The sequence below is a fragment of the Balaenoptera ricei genome, chromosome 18 (assembly GCF_028023285.1).
Source record: "Balaenoptera ricei isolate mBalRic1 chromosome 18, mBalRic1.hap2, whole genome shotgun sequence".
Lineage (NCBI taxonomy): Eukaryota > Metazoa > Chordata > Mammalia > Artiodactyla > Balaenopteridae > Balaenoptera > Balaenoptera ricei.
The window spans coordinates 75753210-75767386 of NC_082656.1; the positions used below are offsets into that span (position 1 = coordinate 75753210).

The following is a 14177-nucleotide window of genomic DNA, read 5'->3' on the forward strand; positions in this document are numbered from 1 at the left end:
TAAGTTCTTGGTTATTTTTTATGTGCTAGACTCTGATCACAGTGTTCCATCCCTAAAAAGTGTCAACTGTGCAGCTAATCCTTTCTATGCTCTCTTGTAGAATTCCAAGGACCTTGGGGGAATATGATCCCCAATACTTGTTTAACCTCCTTGCAGCTCTACATTCCTTGTATTATCAGCTCTCTTATCCTCAAGCAGATTTTAAAAAGGTGTTTACAATGATTTTAATCTCATTGGAATGTTTTTCAAAATTGCTTACTTTGTGGTAACATTGGTACATTTATGTTGACAAATTATTAAGTATTTATTTACTTTTCCCTTCTTTTTGTTCTTCTCTTTTATTGATTAATATTTGTATGTGAATTTATTTCTGTCAATGAATTAGTCTATTTGGAGTTAGTAATTCATGTGTAAACTTTATTCTGAAAATAATGTGGCAGTGTGTTGTACTAACCTCAAACCTCATACTATAGTTTATTGCTGTTTACTTTCTGTCTTGCACTCTTAACATGGTATTTTGCTCCATGCTTATGAAGCCACTAAATATTATAGGCATGATTGTACTTAGATTTTATTTTATCTTATACTTCTTATTTGACAGAACTGGAGGTTGCTATTACATAGCTTGAGGAATATTACATTTCATCTTTTCAAACTACTCTTCTCTCATCCTCAAAGGTGATCTCTTCCAGGAAGCTTAATTCCAACCAGGCAATTGACAAGAAAGAGGGGTTGGATATGGAAACTTCTCACTTTTATTATGAGTTGGTTTTTCTGTCTTCATAATATGTAATCTACTAGTGAACTTGTCTTTAAAATATGTCACAATGTATGACCCACTACAAGAAACCATAATTCTCAATGTTCCTAAGAAGAAAAATTAGAGAAGTAAAGAGGCATATGATATGTAATTCAATGTTATGGAGAGCAAACATTTTAATTTTTATGCATTAACTGTACTAAATGTTGTTACTATTGCCAACCCCTCTGGCATTTGGGACATGTTAATTGAATCTAATTATAGAGTGACTGAAGCTGATGATACTGTGTGAGAAAGCCTCGTTTAAAACATTCCTGAGTTCTGGTTAAATGTATACTTTCAAAAAATCAATGGATGTCAATTCCCATAAAGAAATGTGAGACACCATAGTTTACTCACATATGAGTTTGATTTTCCTGTGGCATATCTTGTTTCCACAAACAGAAAAATCTCATTGATTTGGAAGTCACCCATCAGAATGCCCTTCCCTGTTCCTGAGGACCTAATAGAAATAGCAGAGCCTCTCAGATGTGGTAAGAACTCCAAAAAATCCACTACATCTTGAGGAATATTACTCTGGGATTTTGGACTGTCTAGAAAGTTGCTGTAGCCCCAATAAATGTTTAAATATTTAACTATAATTTATTCCATCTGTTTCACTGAGAATTATCTTAACATTTGATAATTATTGAGGAGAGCATTTTGAATTTTTGTTGCCTGTGTGGCAAAATAATTTTTGAGGTATTTTTGTTTGTTTTTACTATAAGAGTTCCATCTTTATTCCAAGCTGTTGGCCACTTTTTGGGTTTCTATATAACTCAGAATGTTGTAGAGGGATTGCACTACTAAGTAGGAACCAGGGTGATGACCACAGAATGAGGAAGGTAGAATAGATCGCCTGGGCCAACTTTTGTTTATGGCTCTTGCCTTTTACATTGTTTTTTCAAAGCTGGTCTTAGGACTACATTCTTTCCTTCTTTTGGCATGCTTTCCCCTTGGGTTCGTCCTTCTGTGGATTTTTAAAGTAACAGAGAACAACCATTAAAATTGGTGCAGATAGCAACAGGGCAGAGGTGGCATACTGAATTATTTTAGATTACGGGTTGTGGAACAAAGTACTAAAGTCATTCAGTGTAATTTTGTGCGTCCTCGTGTTTTGTGTGTATGACTACCCCAGGTCTTTTTGGAGGTGGCTATAGATATATATATAACTGGTTAAAACTAGGATTCATAACCCTTGTCATCCGTGTCTTTTTCTCTTAGAGAAGGAATAATACACTCTCCTCCTCACCCCAACCTCACCAGCGACCCTCAAGATGTCAGACAGATCAAAACCACAAACAGACAAAAACTCAGAAAACAAAATAAAAGCTGCAGTCAATGACTGATGTCTGTTACAAAATCCAGCCAGAGAGGTCAGAACCAGGCTCTAAACTGAGCTTCTAGCTTGCCTGGGTTTCTGATTCTGAACCTACTTAGCCTACCTGGGCCTAGCACAACTATTGATTACCTCATTTGCTTCCCCTGCCATCTGACCGCTTAAATACCTCTATGGTTATTTCCAGGGACTCAGTTCACTATGGTGCTTAGTCATAGAAGGTAGGGCTTAACATATGAGTAATCCTCAGAGCCCACAGAGTAGAATAAAATCCACATTAAGGTGTAAGTGATTGATTTTATATTTTTTTTTCTGAGAGTTGCACCTAAAAGGGGATGGAAGAGAGGTTCAACATCAAGGGACAATGGGGTGAAAATGGCGGACAGGATTCTTTTGCTGACTGGGGAGGGTTGAAGGGTGTCAAAGACACATCTGTCCTAATTCATGCAGTTGCTTCTTTCCAGCCCTGCCTGTCATAGCTTGGGACTGTCTAAATTATTTCTTCATTTTTATTAGGTGTCCTGGTTTTAATGACTGTGACCATTTCCCAACTTAAGCTTTTATCCTGTACTGTCCCAGTTACTATCCTTTATTTCAGGTTGAATTAAATTTGACTTTCATAGCTTGTGGTGGATCTTCCCACTGAGATTCATTCTTTACTATTGCTGGATAGATAGATAGATAGATAGATATATAGATAGATAAATAGATAAATAGATAGATATCCTTTGACCCTACGTGGAAGTTAGATACCAAAGATAAACCTGTGACAGAGCTCAGCTGTGCATGGAATATGCCGTTAGTGGCAGAATTTTGGGGAGATGCCCCTGTGAGAGTCGTATCTTCTGGTTTGCTGGTGCAGAGTGGTTGGAATTCATCAACTTTTCAAAGACTGACACCTTAAAACAACTCACAAGAGAATGATCTATGAACCGTGATGACGGACTATTATTAAATGACAACGGTTTAAGATGGTAAATTTTATGTTATGTGTGTTTTACCACAATTAAAGAAAAGTGTCTGATCACACTGCTTTTCCCCAGCTTCAGACTAAGGTGAAGACACTTGCTGTCCTCCTTCAGGACTCCGCACTGTTCCCACTGACCCTCACACCTGTTCTTACCCTCACTCTCCTTTCTTATCAGTTTTCCCATCCATGCTTCCCAATCCTTCTCCAAGGGCCCATGTACTCTTTCTAAGGGTTGGAAGACAAAGTGGGTGGTAGTTGAAAGAGAGACAAAAAGGATTATTTGTTGGGGAATTGATGGAAAACAGGTGCTTTCAAAGTCCCTTCCCAATCTTGGTCCCATTTTCTTGCTCTTTCTCAATAAGTCAGTCTCAGTGATGATTTTGAGTGGAAACAGGCTACAAACTCCTGGGTGACATTGTACAGTCACTCATACTTAAGCCAGATTTGGGAGAAGATACTGGAGAGTATATTAAAACTCAGGGTGAGTGAACTAGATAACCTTTAAAGTTCTTTCAACGTCTGAGATTCTATTATTCCCCCAAATCTATTTATCTTTTATTGTGATAAACACAGGCTTTTGTGACATGTTCACTCTAGATGTCTCTGTTGACATTTTATCTTTTTCTAAATGTCATACTATTTATTATCAATTATATATGAAGTTCATACTAATTTATATGTTGGAAAATTTACCCAAAGTAAGACGATTTTGTGTATTTTTGAGATTTCAAAATGTGATTTATATGAGTATTAAACAAAATTTGCTATGATTCCTTCCCATTTCTGACTCTGAAATGAAAGAAGCCATAGACTATATTTCACAGTTAATGAAGTCTTAGCTTTGGTAGCCATATGCCATATGGGGACAAACAACTCTTCCGACAATTTTGCTTAACACCTTAACTTATTAGCAAAGATTATACTTCCCCTGATTTACTGCATTAAACTAAGTGGGACATAAACACTGAGACCGTACCACAACCACCTCTGTTATTCATAGACCAAGATGATTTCCTGAAGATGAAAACCTCTTCATGACTATTGTCAGTTCCTCATCTCTTTCCATGGTAAAAATGTTTTTTCTCTGGTTCCTATTGGTATCCCAGGTAGCTGAAATTTAAATTATGACATATTTGCTAGAAACCCTGGCCATCAAAAAGTGGGAACGTGCAGAACCCACTTTAGAGAATGAAGGTTTGGAGTGCTTCCAAATTAATCTTTTATGTTTTAAGTATCCTCATTCTATGCAAATGGAAAAATGGATATTTTTAATATTCATCAAGTCACTAAAACTTTAGAGCATTCAGCATACTTAGGTTTGTAATAACGTTGCAATACCCCATCCTAAGTATATCTCTGTGCACCATGTTTGATTTTCTCTAAATTTTTTTTACCAAATGTGTAAGGATATTTTCACTTATTTTAATTACATGATAATTAACCTTAAGTTAAACAGTTACTTAAAAAGCTTTTCATGACTCTCCTTTCTCAGATCAAGCAGATCTGTTGTTGTCTGGTAGTAACCAGGGGTGTGAACAGTGTTTGGCTTTGGACAAGATACAGTTAGAAAGGAGATAAAAGACATGTCCTTCTAGGAGGCTCATTTGGGGGTTTCCCTTGGTACCCTGTGCATCTCTTTCTATGGCACTTGTTCCCTTGTGTCATTGTTGCTGCCTTCCAGGCCATCCTCTGCCTTTTAGCTATAGACCCTAACACAGTTCTTGGAGGAAAACAGGTGTTCAATATATATTTGTTGATTGGGGGGGTGATGGATAAATGCACAAATCCCTTCAAAATAAGATAGATGTGGAAACATTCACTGAAGAAATAGGATTTGATCTGGGCTTGAATAATGGAAGATTTTACATAAGAACCAAGTTGCCAGATAAAAATTCAGGAAGTCCAGTTCAATGTGAGCTCCAGATAAACAACAAATAATTTGTCAGTATAAGTATGTCCTGTGCAATATTTGGGACATACTTATACTAAAAAATGATTCATTGTTTAAATTTGAATTTCAGATAAACAATGAGGTTTTTATTTTAGTATAAGATTTCCCAATCTTGCATGGAAGGTACTTATACTAAAAAATTATGTTATTTACCTGAAATTCAAACTTAACTGGACATCCTGTATATTTATTTGCAAAATCCAGCAACCCAAATAAGAGGTATAGAGAATAGATGGAATCTTAAGTTAAGGAAATGGCAAGAGAAAAATAGGGAGAAAATTTTGCTTTTAAGAGAATTTGAGTCTTTGAATAGGAATATCTGAATGGAGAATTGTGATGGAGGAAAATGCCTCCAATAGTCCCTCTTCTTCTTCACTGATTTACTTTGAAAAAATGTATATTCTAGTTTCTGAACACCCTTCACCCACCTCATTCTCTTCCCTCCAGCACAAGTGCTGTAGAAGGTAGAAGACAAAAGGTTTCCAAGACTCTTAGCCTTTGGGCATTGAATCTGGAAAGATACCTTATATGCTGCTGACTATACAACAGTTAGGTACATGACGGGGTGTTCAGGAAAAACGTGAGTCACAATGAACAAACATTTAGACATTTCAGATGGCTTTATTAGAGCTCTTTAAAGTAAAAACTGACCATATTGTTTTCTTTAGATAGACTCAACCCTGGACTTTGACAGCTGCTGTGGAAGTTAATTGAAAGTCTTTGCTCTTTCAATTTACTTATTATAAAAGACAGCTTGTGTTAATTCTCCCATGTCAGCAATTTTTCTCTTCTTTCCTTTTCTTTTCTTTCCCTTTCTTTCCTTTTCCTCCCTCTTCTTTCTTTCTTTCTTTCCCTTTCTTTCTTTCTTTCCTTCTTTCTTTCTTTCTTTCTTTCTTTCTTTCTTTCGTTTCCTTTACTGGTTCAGTGATTCAATGTCTTTTAAATAATCTGGAAAACAAAATATTGACAATTTTTATCTTTATCATACTGTCTTTATTCAAAACCTTTTGTTCATCATAATATGCTGGGCTATGTTGGGCCTTATAAAAAATCTATTTAAACAAAAACAGAACATTCTTCCAGGTGTTCCTGTTGAAAAACAAGATGAAACATTTAAGCTAGCTCTGAAATTAGCATTCTTTTGCTTTGTACTGAGAATATTGACTACAAAGTCACAGTACCCAGTTGTTCTCGTTAACAAAAATTCTTCTCATCTTTTCCACTTTTCAACTTTTAGACCTTAAGGCATTGAAGAGGCACAGATCCAGAAAGAAGAAACCACAGAGACCAAGAAGCAAAGCACAGGGAGGATAAACAGAGATGATTTATTTTCTACCAGCATTCATAACCTTCTATGATTAAACCTAACTTCATTATTCTGCATTTGTGAAGTGAATTGTTTACAGTGGAAAAAGGGAGAGAACACTAAACTTCATGGGGATGGAAGATGATCTAGAGACAAACCAAAGGATAATTGAGAAGTATGGTCTCAAAGAATAATATAACCTTGCTTTTTAAATATTGTTTTTTTTAGTGGAGCCATAGCCTAGTGTATTACGCAGGTTGTCTGAGAACATGGGGGTGCTGTTGGACTTTTATCTGGAAATATAAAACATGGAGAGTAAACACAACGGTCGGTTCACCATTTTCTTTCTTTCTCTATTTTTTTCTCTCTCTTGCTTTCTTTTTTCTTTGTGGGTTTCATATATACACACTCTATAGTGTTGTTCATTGCCAGTAAGAGGAACAACAGGGAAAGATAAATATTAAGTTGATAGAGTCAGTAATATTTGCAAAATGATACAAAATAAATTTAAATAAATATAAAGTAAATGAAAGGATATTTATCCATAATACAATCTTCAATTCAACTTGGAAAATATTTACTCAGGGCTTTCAGCATGCCCAGCTCTGTTTTAGGCAGGGCAGGGGATACAATGATACCGTCTTTACCTTGAAGCTGAATATGGTTTGATGGTGGCAAAACAAAAAATTCAATATGTGAATGATTATAGTATAGAGCAGAATGGAATAGGGCCCAACGAGAGGTATACCCAGAGTTTTAAGAGAGGTTGGATGGAGAGAGATTATATCTTGTGGTGAGAGTGGGAGGACACGGTGATTGTGGTCAGGGGGGGAAGTAAAATTTGATATGGAAAATGAGTAAGATGGGGGTAAATAACTTTCTGGTGGAAATAATATTACACATCATTGAGAAAGATCACAGGGGAACATCAAATATTCCAGCCTTGCTGGAGCGTATCATGTATGGAGGCAATCAAAGGCAACAGGGCTGGACAGCCAGGTGGGGACGAACTTGAAAGGGGCTTTGAAGAAGCCCTGAAGGAGGTTGGTGGCACTAGGGGTGGAGATCTGAGAGCCTAAGCTGTGGAGCCTGATGCTGGCATTCAAGGGAGACTGGCTGGTCCGAACCAGTCAGCTCATTGCTTCTGGTTTAGGTGTGTCTCGCTTCTCTTCGAAACACTTGCTCCCTTCTAGGCTTTCTGGGAAGCAAGAAAGCGGAACGGGATTAGAGCACGTGCCAAGATTGCATCTAGCTGATGGCTAATTTTCTCTCTACTTCTATATAATGTTGCTTTCATTATAAAATGTTTTTGATCACTCTTTCGACCACAAGGTGCTGGAAGAAAGACTGAGTTCAAACAAGCTCCAAAGGTGCATCTCTGCTGATTTACCTGGTCCTGCTCAGGAGGCCCTCCCAGGATGCACTTGGGCCAGTGCCTCCATTGCCCAGGTACTTATTTCTCATTGGTTAGTTACCTTTGGCAAGGGTGTCATGAGGGAGGCACTGGAGGACAGGCATCGCACAACTCAAGACAGTTAAAAGAGAAGGAAGCCAGAGGACAAGCACAAAACCTTCCCTACAGGGAATTTGAAAAGTGAAACTGCAGAAGCCGAATTGTCATCAGGCCCAGGTACCAGAAAAGAGGGAAAGTCTAAAAAGTCAGGAGTCAGCTAATGATGGGAATATCATTGATGGGAAATTATTTACTGAGATAAGAATGTCTAGCATTTGGATGCCTTGAACTTGCTACTGTCGGGTGCTGGGCCCTTGGGTGACAATAACCAATAGTTAATACTTCTTTAATGTTCACTTTGTAATATTGAAGTTTCAGATATTGTCACCTGAGGTTTTGATCTCTCCCTGAATGGATATTCAAACTGAAAATGTCCCGGGTCTCTGTGCTTCTCAAGGTATCACCACGTTCCATCCTTTCACCAACCCTAGGGGTTTGGGGCTATTATATTTTGACATCATAGGTAAAGAAGTTGAGGCAGAAGGAGGGGAAGTGACTTGCTCAAGGCCACACAGGCTGGGAGTGGTGAAGTTAGAATTTAGCTTACAAAGGAAAATAGAAAAAAAAGGCAATTATGAAGGTAAATAGTCTAGGAACATTAAAAAATAATAAAGGCATTGTTTCAATATTCAAGTCATAGAAATGCAGGTAACAATCACACATGGATATTATCAAGGATTTATTAAATTAACATAAATAAGTGGTTACTTAGATTGGGTACTTGCAAGATGAAGATTCGGTCTTCGAAACAGATTTATTTTTTTTTTTACAAGCTGTATGCACACACATGTTAAAATTGGTGAAGGAGGTCTTTGGTATAAATTTGTTTGGACTTGTTACTTTGTCGGTCTTGTTACTTTGACTGAAATCGTACACAGGACATAACGATGTAAAGATATGTTTTTCCTTTACTTGTTTCCAAACTTCTGGGCTTTGCCTGTAGCTCTACAGTAGAAACAAATGCATTTGTCTCTACAATAAATGGGCTTTCGGGTACTGGGCATTTGTTTGGAAGGACTTTCAAGATCTAAGGCACATCGGCGAGAGGCCCTTACACATCTGTCTGCGTCAGCTCTGTAAGGGCAAAGCACTTGTTAAAGAAATGGATGCTCAGGAAAGCCTAGTGAGTAAACACACTTTGGGAGCTATGTGCTGAGCCACAGGTGGGAAACTACTCCTCTGGAATATGAAGTGATCCTTGTTGCTGTGAGAGAAGTAATTGTGGAAGTTTTCCTTCTTCTTTGAGAGAAGTGTTGGGTTCCCACTCTGATAAGCCAGATTGATACTTTGAGCAAATCTCCAGAGGGCCAGGAGTAGTGTCAAGGCAGAGGTCTGTGTCAGAGTGCAGTCTGGTAGAGATGATGATGATAATAATAATAATAATAATAATAATAATACATATATTCTTTCATTACCTAGGCACTGGGTAAACATGTTTGTTGAATGCATATTTGTCTAGCATTGACCTTTTATAGAAGAGCTACTGTTTTGTACAAATAATTGTCTTCCAGAAGCTGTCAGGTAGAGCCTTACTTTATACTGTCTATAGAAGCCCATGTTATCCTCCTCCCTGGCCCATAAGTAGATCCGTAGGCAAGCTGGGTCAAGCCTTATGAAGGTGAATCACCAGGCAAAGATTTCAGGGACATCCAACCTGCATTATTTGTTTTCCCCCTAAGAATTATAAGCCCCCTTCAAAGCTATGACCATCTCTGACTGTTCCCATGGAGCTTTGCTGTCTTATCTTCTCTGCTTCCTTCTCCAGATTGAACTTCCCATGTAGCTTCTCTCAGGCAGCTGTCCTCCTTTGGGAGTGAGTGCCATTTTCTGGGAATCCACAGGGGCAGTTGCATTAGTGGAGGTGGGGAGCAGGACATGGATGGTCAACGGTAATCTACATCCCAGAAATGGAAGGTATGGTTGGCTCAAAGGTAAAGTTTATATGAATTAAGTGAGCATGATGGATATGAAATGGTTCAAGCAATTTATTATGAATGAGGCTATTCTCAAAAGTCTAGACAGAGGAAGATATGCTTCCACTCTCCCTCCATCCATGTCCTTGGTTCTGCAATCCTTTGCAGTACAATGCTTAGCATCATATAACTTAGATTAAAGTTGATAAATAAGATGAAAACTATTTATTGGCCTAGTGAAAAGTACTAGTTTTTGATCTGATGGCATATCACTTATAATTACCACAATGTAAAGTTTTTTTCCCCACTCTGTTCTTCTAATAGGAAGTGCAGTTGATTCTTATTTATTTGGGGAATGGATATTCTTTTTTGAGTGTACTCATCTCTTTTCTTGTATTCTTCTAGTTGACCTATTTGACTCTTGTCTGCTTATTAGCATTTCATCTATAAACACGGGTAGTAGAAATAGAAAGAGATGAAACTTAAGTTATTTAAGTGTGGTACATTTTGTGGCAAATACCAAACAAAGGTTTTTGAAAAATAGGATGGCATTATTTGATCATTAATTTCAATTATGCTGTTACCTATTAGCACAAATAATTAAGAGTTGGCTGACACAGGAACTTAACAAGAGGCATAAATATCTTTAGTGAGTGGCTACACACAAGGCTTACCTTGCTCATATGCAAAATATTCATTTTAAGTTACAATAGATCGAAAGGTCTAGTTGTGATCAGCAATTAAAGTTTATTATCAGTTAAAAGGTTAATTCTTTCAACAGCTAGAGGAATATATCTTGAAGTCGGAAATTTATGACATAAGCCACTATCTCATTGGATATGCAGGGTAATCACCTCATTAAACCTGTAGTGTGGAAGAGATTCACTTCATGTTTCCTCAAGGTCAAAGGCAAAGGGAAAGACAAAGTATAAGAAGAAGGCAGTTAAGCAGAATGCTCAACTTGACATGTTATTATTTTTGTATATTTTGTACCAATAATATATCAGGTGAAAGAGACAAGTTACTTTCCACCATTTAGGACCAGAGGGAAAAAATCAGGTTATATGATCCGGAGCCTACAAGATTATAGGTGAAGTGACTTAAGCAAGTCTTAATGACTTAATAAGTCAAGAGATACTGATTTATTAGTGGTTAGTTTACATTCTTTTTTCATTTTGACTTAGAGAGGAACATTTATTGAACTATTTATCTACTATGCCAGGCACTGCGCTATGATGATTTTTCACCTGCTAAGTTATTTGATTCTTCTAATAACCTTGTGATCACTGACAAATGAGAACATTTTTTAAAACATTCATTAGTAGATGCAGTCAATATTGATAGTAGATGTAGTCAGTATTGATCAAATATTGGGTTATTGATTATAATATGCAGATACAGATCTAAGGAAACGAAGAACAAAGAAAGAACGGACTAAGATGACTTCAGGGTGCTTTCCTTGACATCAGATGTAAGTCTAAAAATGTGCAAATTGTTTTTGATAGTGCAATACAGCAAAGCAGCTATTTGGTGGTAGTCATTAGTTTAATTCTCTTGTAGGATTATTAGCAGTGCTCTGTTTCATGTAAAGACTCTCTCCCTAGTGAACTGTCTTGTAAATATGTATTTTCAGCAACTAAGGAAACCAGGCCTGGTGATTTTAATACCTGTCTACAAATTCTCTGACTCTTCCCTTCAAAAATTAGAGCATCAACATGACTAATTATTAGAGAAATGCAAATCAAAACTACAATGAAGTATCACTGCACACTCATCAGAATGGCCATCACCAAAAAGCCTACAAATAATAAATGCTAGAGAGGGTGTGGAGAAAAGGGAACCCTCCTACACTGTTGGTGGGAATGTAAACTGGTGCAGCCACTATGGAAAACAGTAGGGAGGTTCCTTAAAAAACTGAAGATAGAGTTGCCATATGATCCAGCAACCCCACTCCTGGGTGTATATCTGGAGAAAACCATAATTTGAAAAGATACATGCACCCCAATGTTCATAGCAGCACTATTTACAATAGCCAAGACATGGAAGAAACCTAAGTGTCCATCGACAGATGAATGGATAAAGAAGATGTGTTATATATACACAATGGAATATTACTCAGCCATAAAAAAAGAATGAAATAATGCCATTTGCAGCAATGTGGATGGACATAGAGATGATCATACGAAGTGAAATAAGTCAGACAGGGAAAGATAAACACCATAGGATATCACCTATGTGTGGAATCTAAAAAAGTCATACAGATGAACTTACTTACAAAACAGAAACAGACTCACACACCTAAGAAACAAATTTAAGGTTACCAAAGGGGAAAGGGGGTGTGGGAGGGATAAATTAGGAGTTTGGGATTAGCAGATACAAACTATTATATATAAAATAGATAAACAACAAGGTCCTACTACTGTATAGCACAGGGAACTCTATTCAATGTCTTGTAATAAACCATAATGGAAAAGAAAAAAAAAATAAAAAAGGTAGAGCATAACTCTGCTCCCACTGGGTGTGGGCCAGACTTAGTGAGTGAGGTGAAAATGATGGTGTGTGACTTCAAAGATTAGGTTGTAGAAGGCTTTGAATTTTCCTCATTGCTCTCTCGCAGATTACTCCCCCTAGAAGAAGCCAATAGCTATGTTGTGAAGATACTTAAGCAGCCATATGGAGAGATTCACATCATGAAGAACTAAGACCTTCTTCCAAGAGTCAATGAGAAACCGAGGCTTCCTGCCAACAAGCATGTGAGGGCACCATCTTGTAAGCTGATCCTCCAGCCCAGTCGAGCCTTCAGATGAATGCAACCCTGACTCCTCTCCTGACTGCAACCTTGTCAGAGACCTTGAACCAGACCACCCAGCTAAGCCACATCTGAATTCCCTCCCCACAGAAATGGCGAGATTAAAAAAAAGTTTATTGTTTTAAGCCACTAAGTGTTGAATAATTTGTTACACAAACAACAGTAACTACTTAATATGCCAAGAGAGACGATATACATGTCAGCACAAATTAACTGTGCTATCAGAAGGAAACAAATTGTTTTTGCTCAAGAAGACAGAGCCGAATGTCAAGATTGCATGCTTTTGTTTTATTGGAGAATGCAATCTGAGGGAAGCAAGGGTGTGGGGGAAAGGAAAGTGAGGCAAGGAAGACAGGAAAAATTTCAAAGTGGGACCTGACAAAGCTGGCTGTAGTTTCTCAGGATGATGCCGTTGGTTGCTCAGTTGCAGGGGATGTCTTTAGAGAGGTGGTATGGAACCGTTCTGTCTTGGAGGGGTCAAGTGGGGAGGAAGGGAGAGGAATTTACCTGCTGGCTTCTTCCTGTCTGTCTTAGGTCAAAGTAGTTCCCATGGAGCATGAACTCTCCACATTCCTTGGTAGTATTATTTTGTCACTCTGGACAACAACGCAAAAGCCCTTCCATGGGTCTCATCATGTTGGATCTGGGTACCGGGACTGTTGTAGTTCTCGCAGTGATGAATGGGATATAGCCATCACGAAGCCTGACTCTTACCCTCTAGAGAGGCTAAGAAAATTGATAGTGTCAGGAGATGAGAGGAAATGACCACAGAAAGGTGTGTATTTAGTGGAGCCATTCCTGCCAGGAGAGGAAGCAAGTGGCTGAGACCCAGGGGGACATTTGGGCTGGGAGTACCTGGGATGATGCATAAACTGGCCTGGTATCCAATTCAAAGCACATTATATTTGTGAGGGAGCATAAGCTCATCCTTGCAAAAATAGTGTCTTGTAGTGAGCAGAAGTTCTGGCTCTGGAGTTTGAATCCCAGCTCCTATACTGAATAGTTATGTGACCTTGGGCATGTGGTATAACCTTTATGGTCCTCAGTTTTCTCATCTTTACAATAGAGGTAATAGCAGTACTTACCACCTAGGGAAGTGTAAATGAGTTAATAGAGATACAATGCATGCCACAGTGTCTGACACAGAGTAAGTGCTAGATGAACATTAGCTATGAGCCAATATTACTGCCTACTATGGGCTTAGGCATATGAAGAACAGACAGACAAAGAGCAACAGCATAAAACATGAAACTAAAAAGCGAGTGGACAAAAACACTTATAGTGAGTATAGGTCAAAGCCAGATGAAGAATTTTGCATATAAAAGGCAAATTAACCACTGAGTGTTCCCGTTAATGTGTAGTTGGGAATGCAAACGTTGTAGATTCTTGTGATTGTTTCTGACTCCATGATGGCTGATTAGTTGAGAATATAGAAACAGTAACCCATTTATTAGCTACCATCCATGTGCCAGGGATTGTTTCAGTTCTTTTACACGTTACCTGATTTGTACACACCAGCCAAGGAGAAAGTTCACATCTTTCCTGCTCTCTAACTAAACTGGTTGGACTTGGGATAA

General features: G+C 38.0%; 1 long non-coding RNA gene across 1 annotated transcript; it reads left to right on the plus strand.

Moving 5' to 3' along the window:
• Positions 1-1170: 1170 nt before the first annotated feature.
• On the plus strand, positions 1171-12678 carry LOC132352361 (uncharacterized). Its single transcript, XR_009498689.1, has 7 exons — positions 1171-1293; positions 6297-6540; positions 7698-7814; positions 8191-8275; positions 9644-9792; positions 11187-11262; positions 12409-12678. It is a non-coding gene; the product is annotated as an uncharacterized LOC132352361 (long non-coding RNA).
• Positions 12679-14177: the final 1499 nt, after the last annotated feature.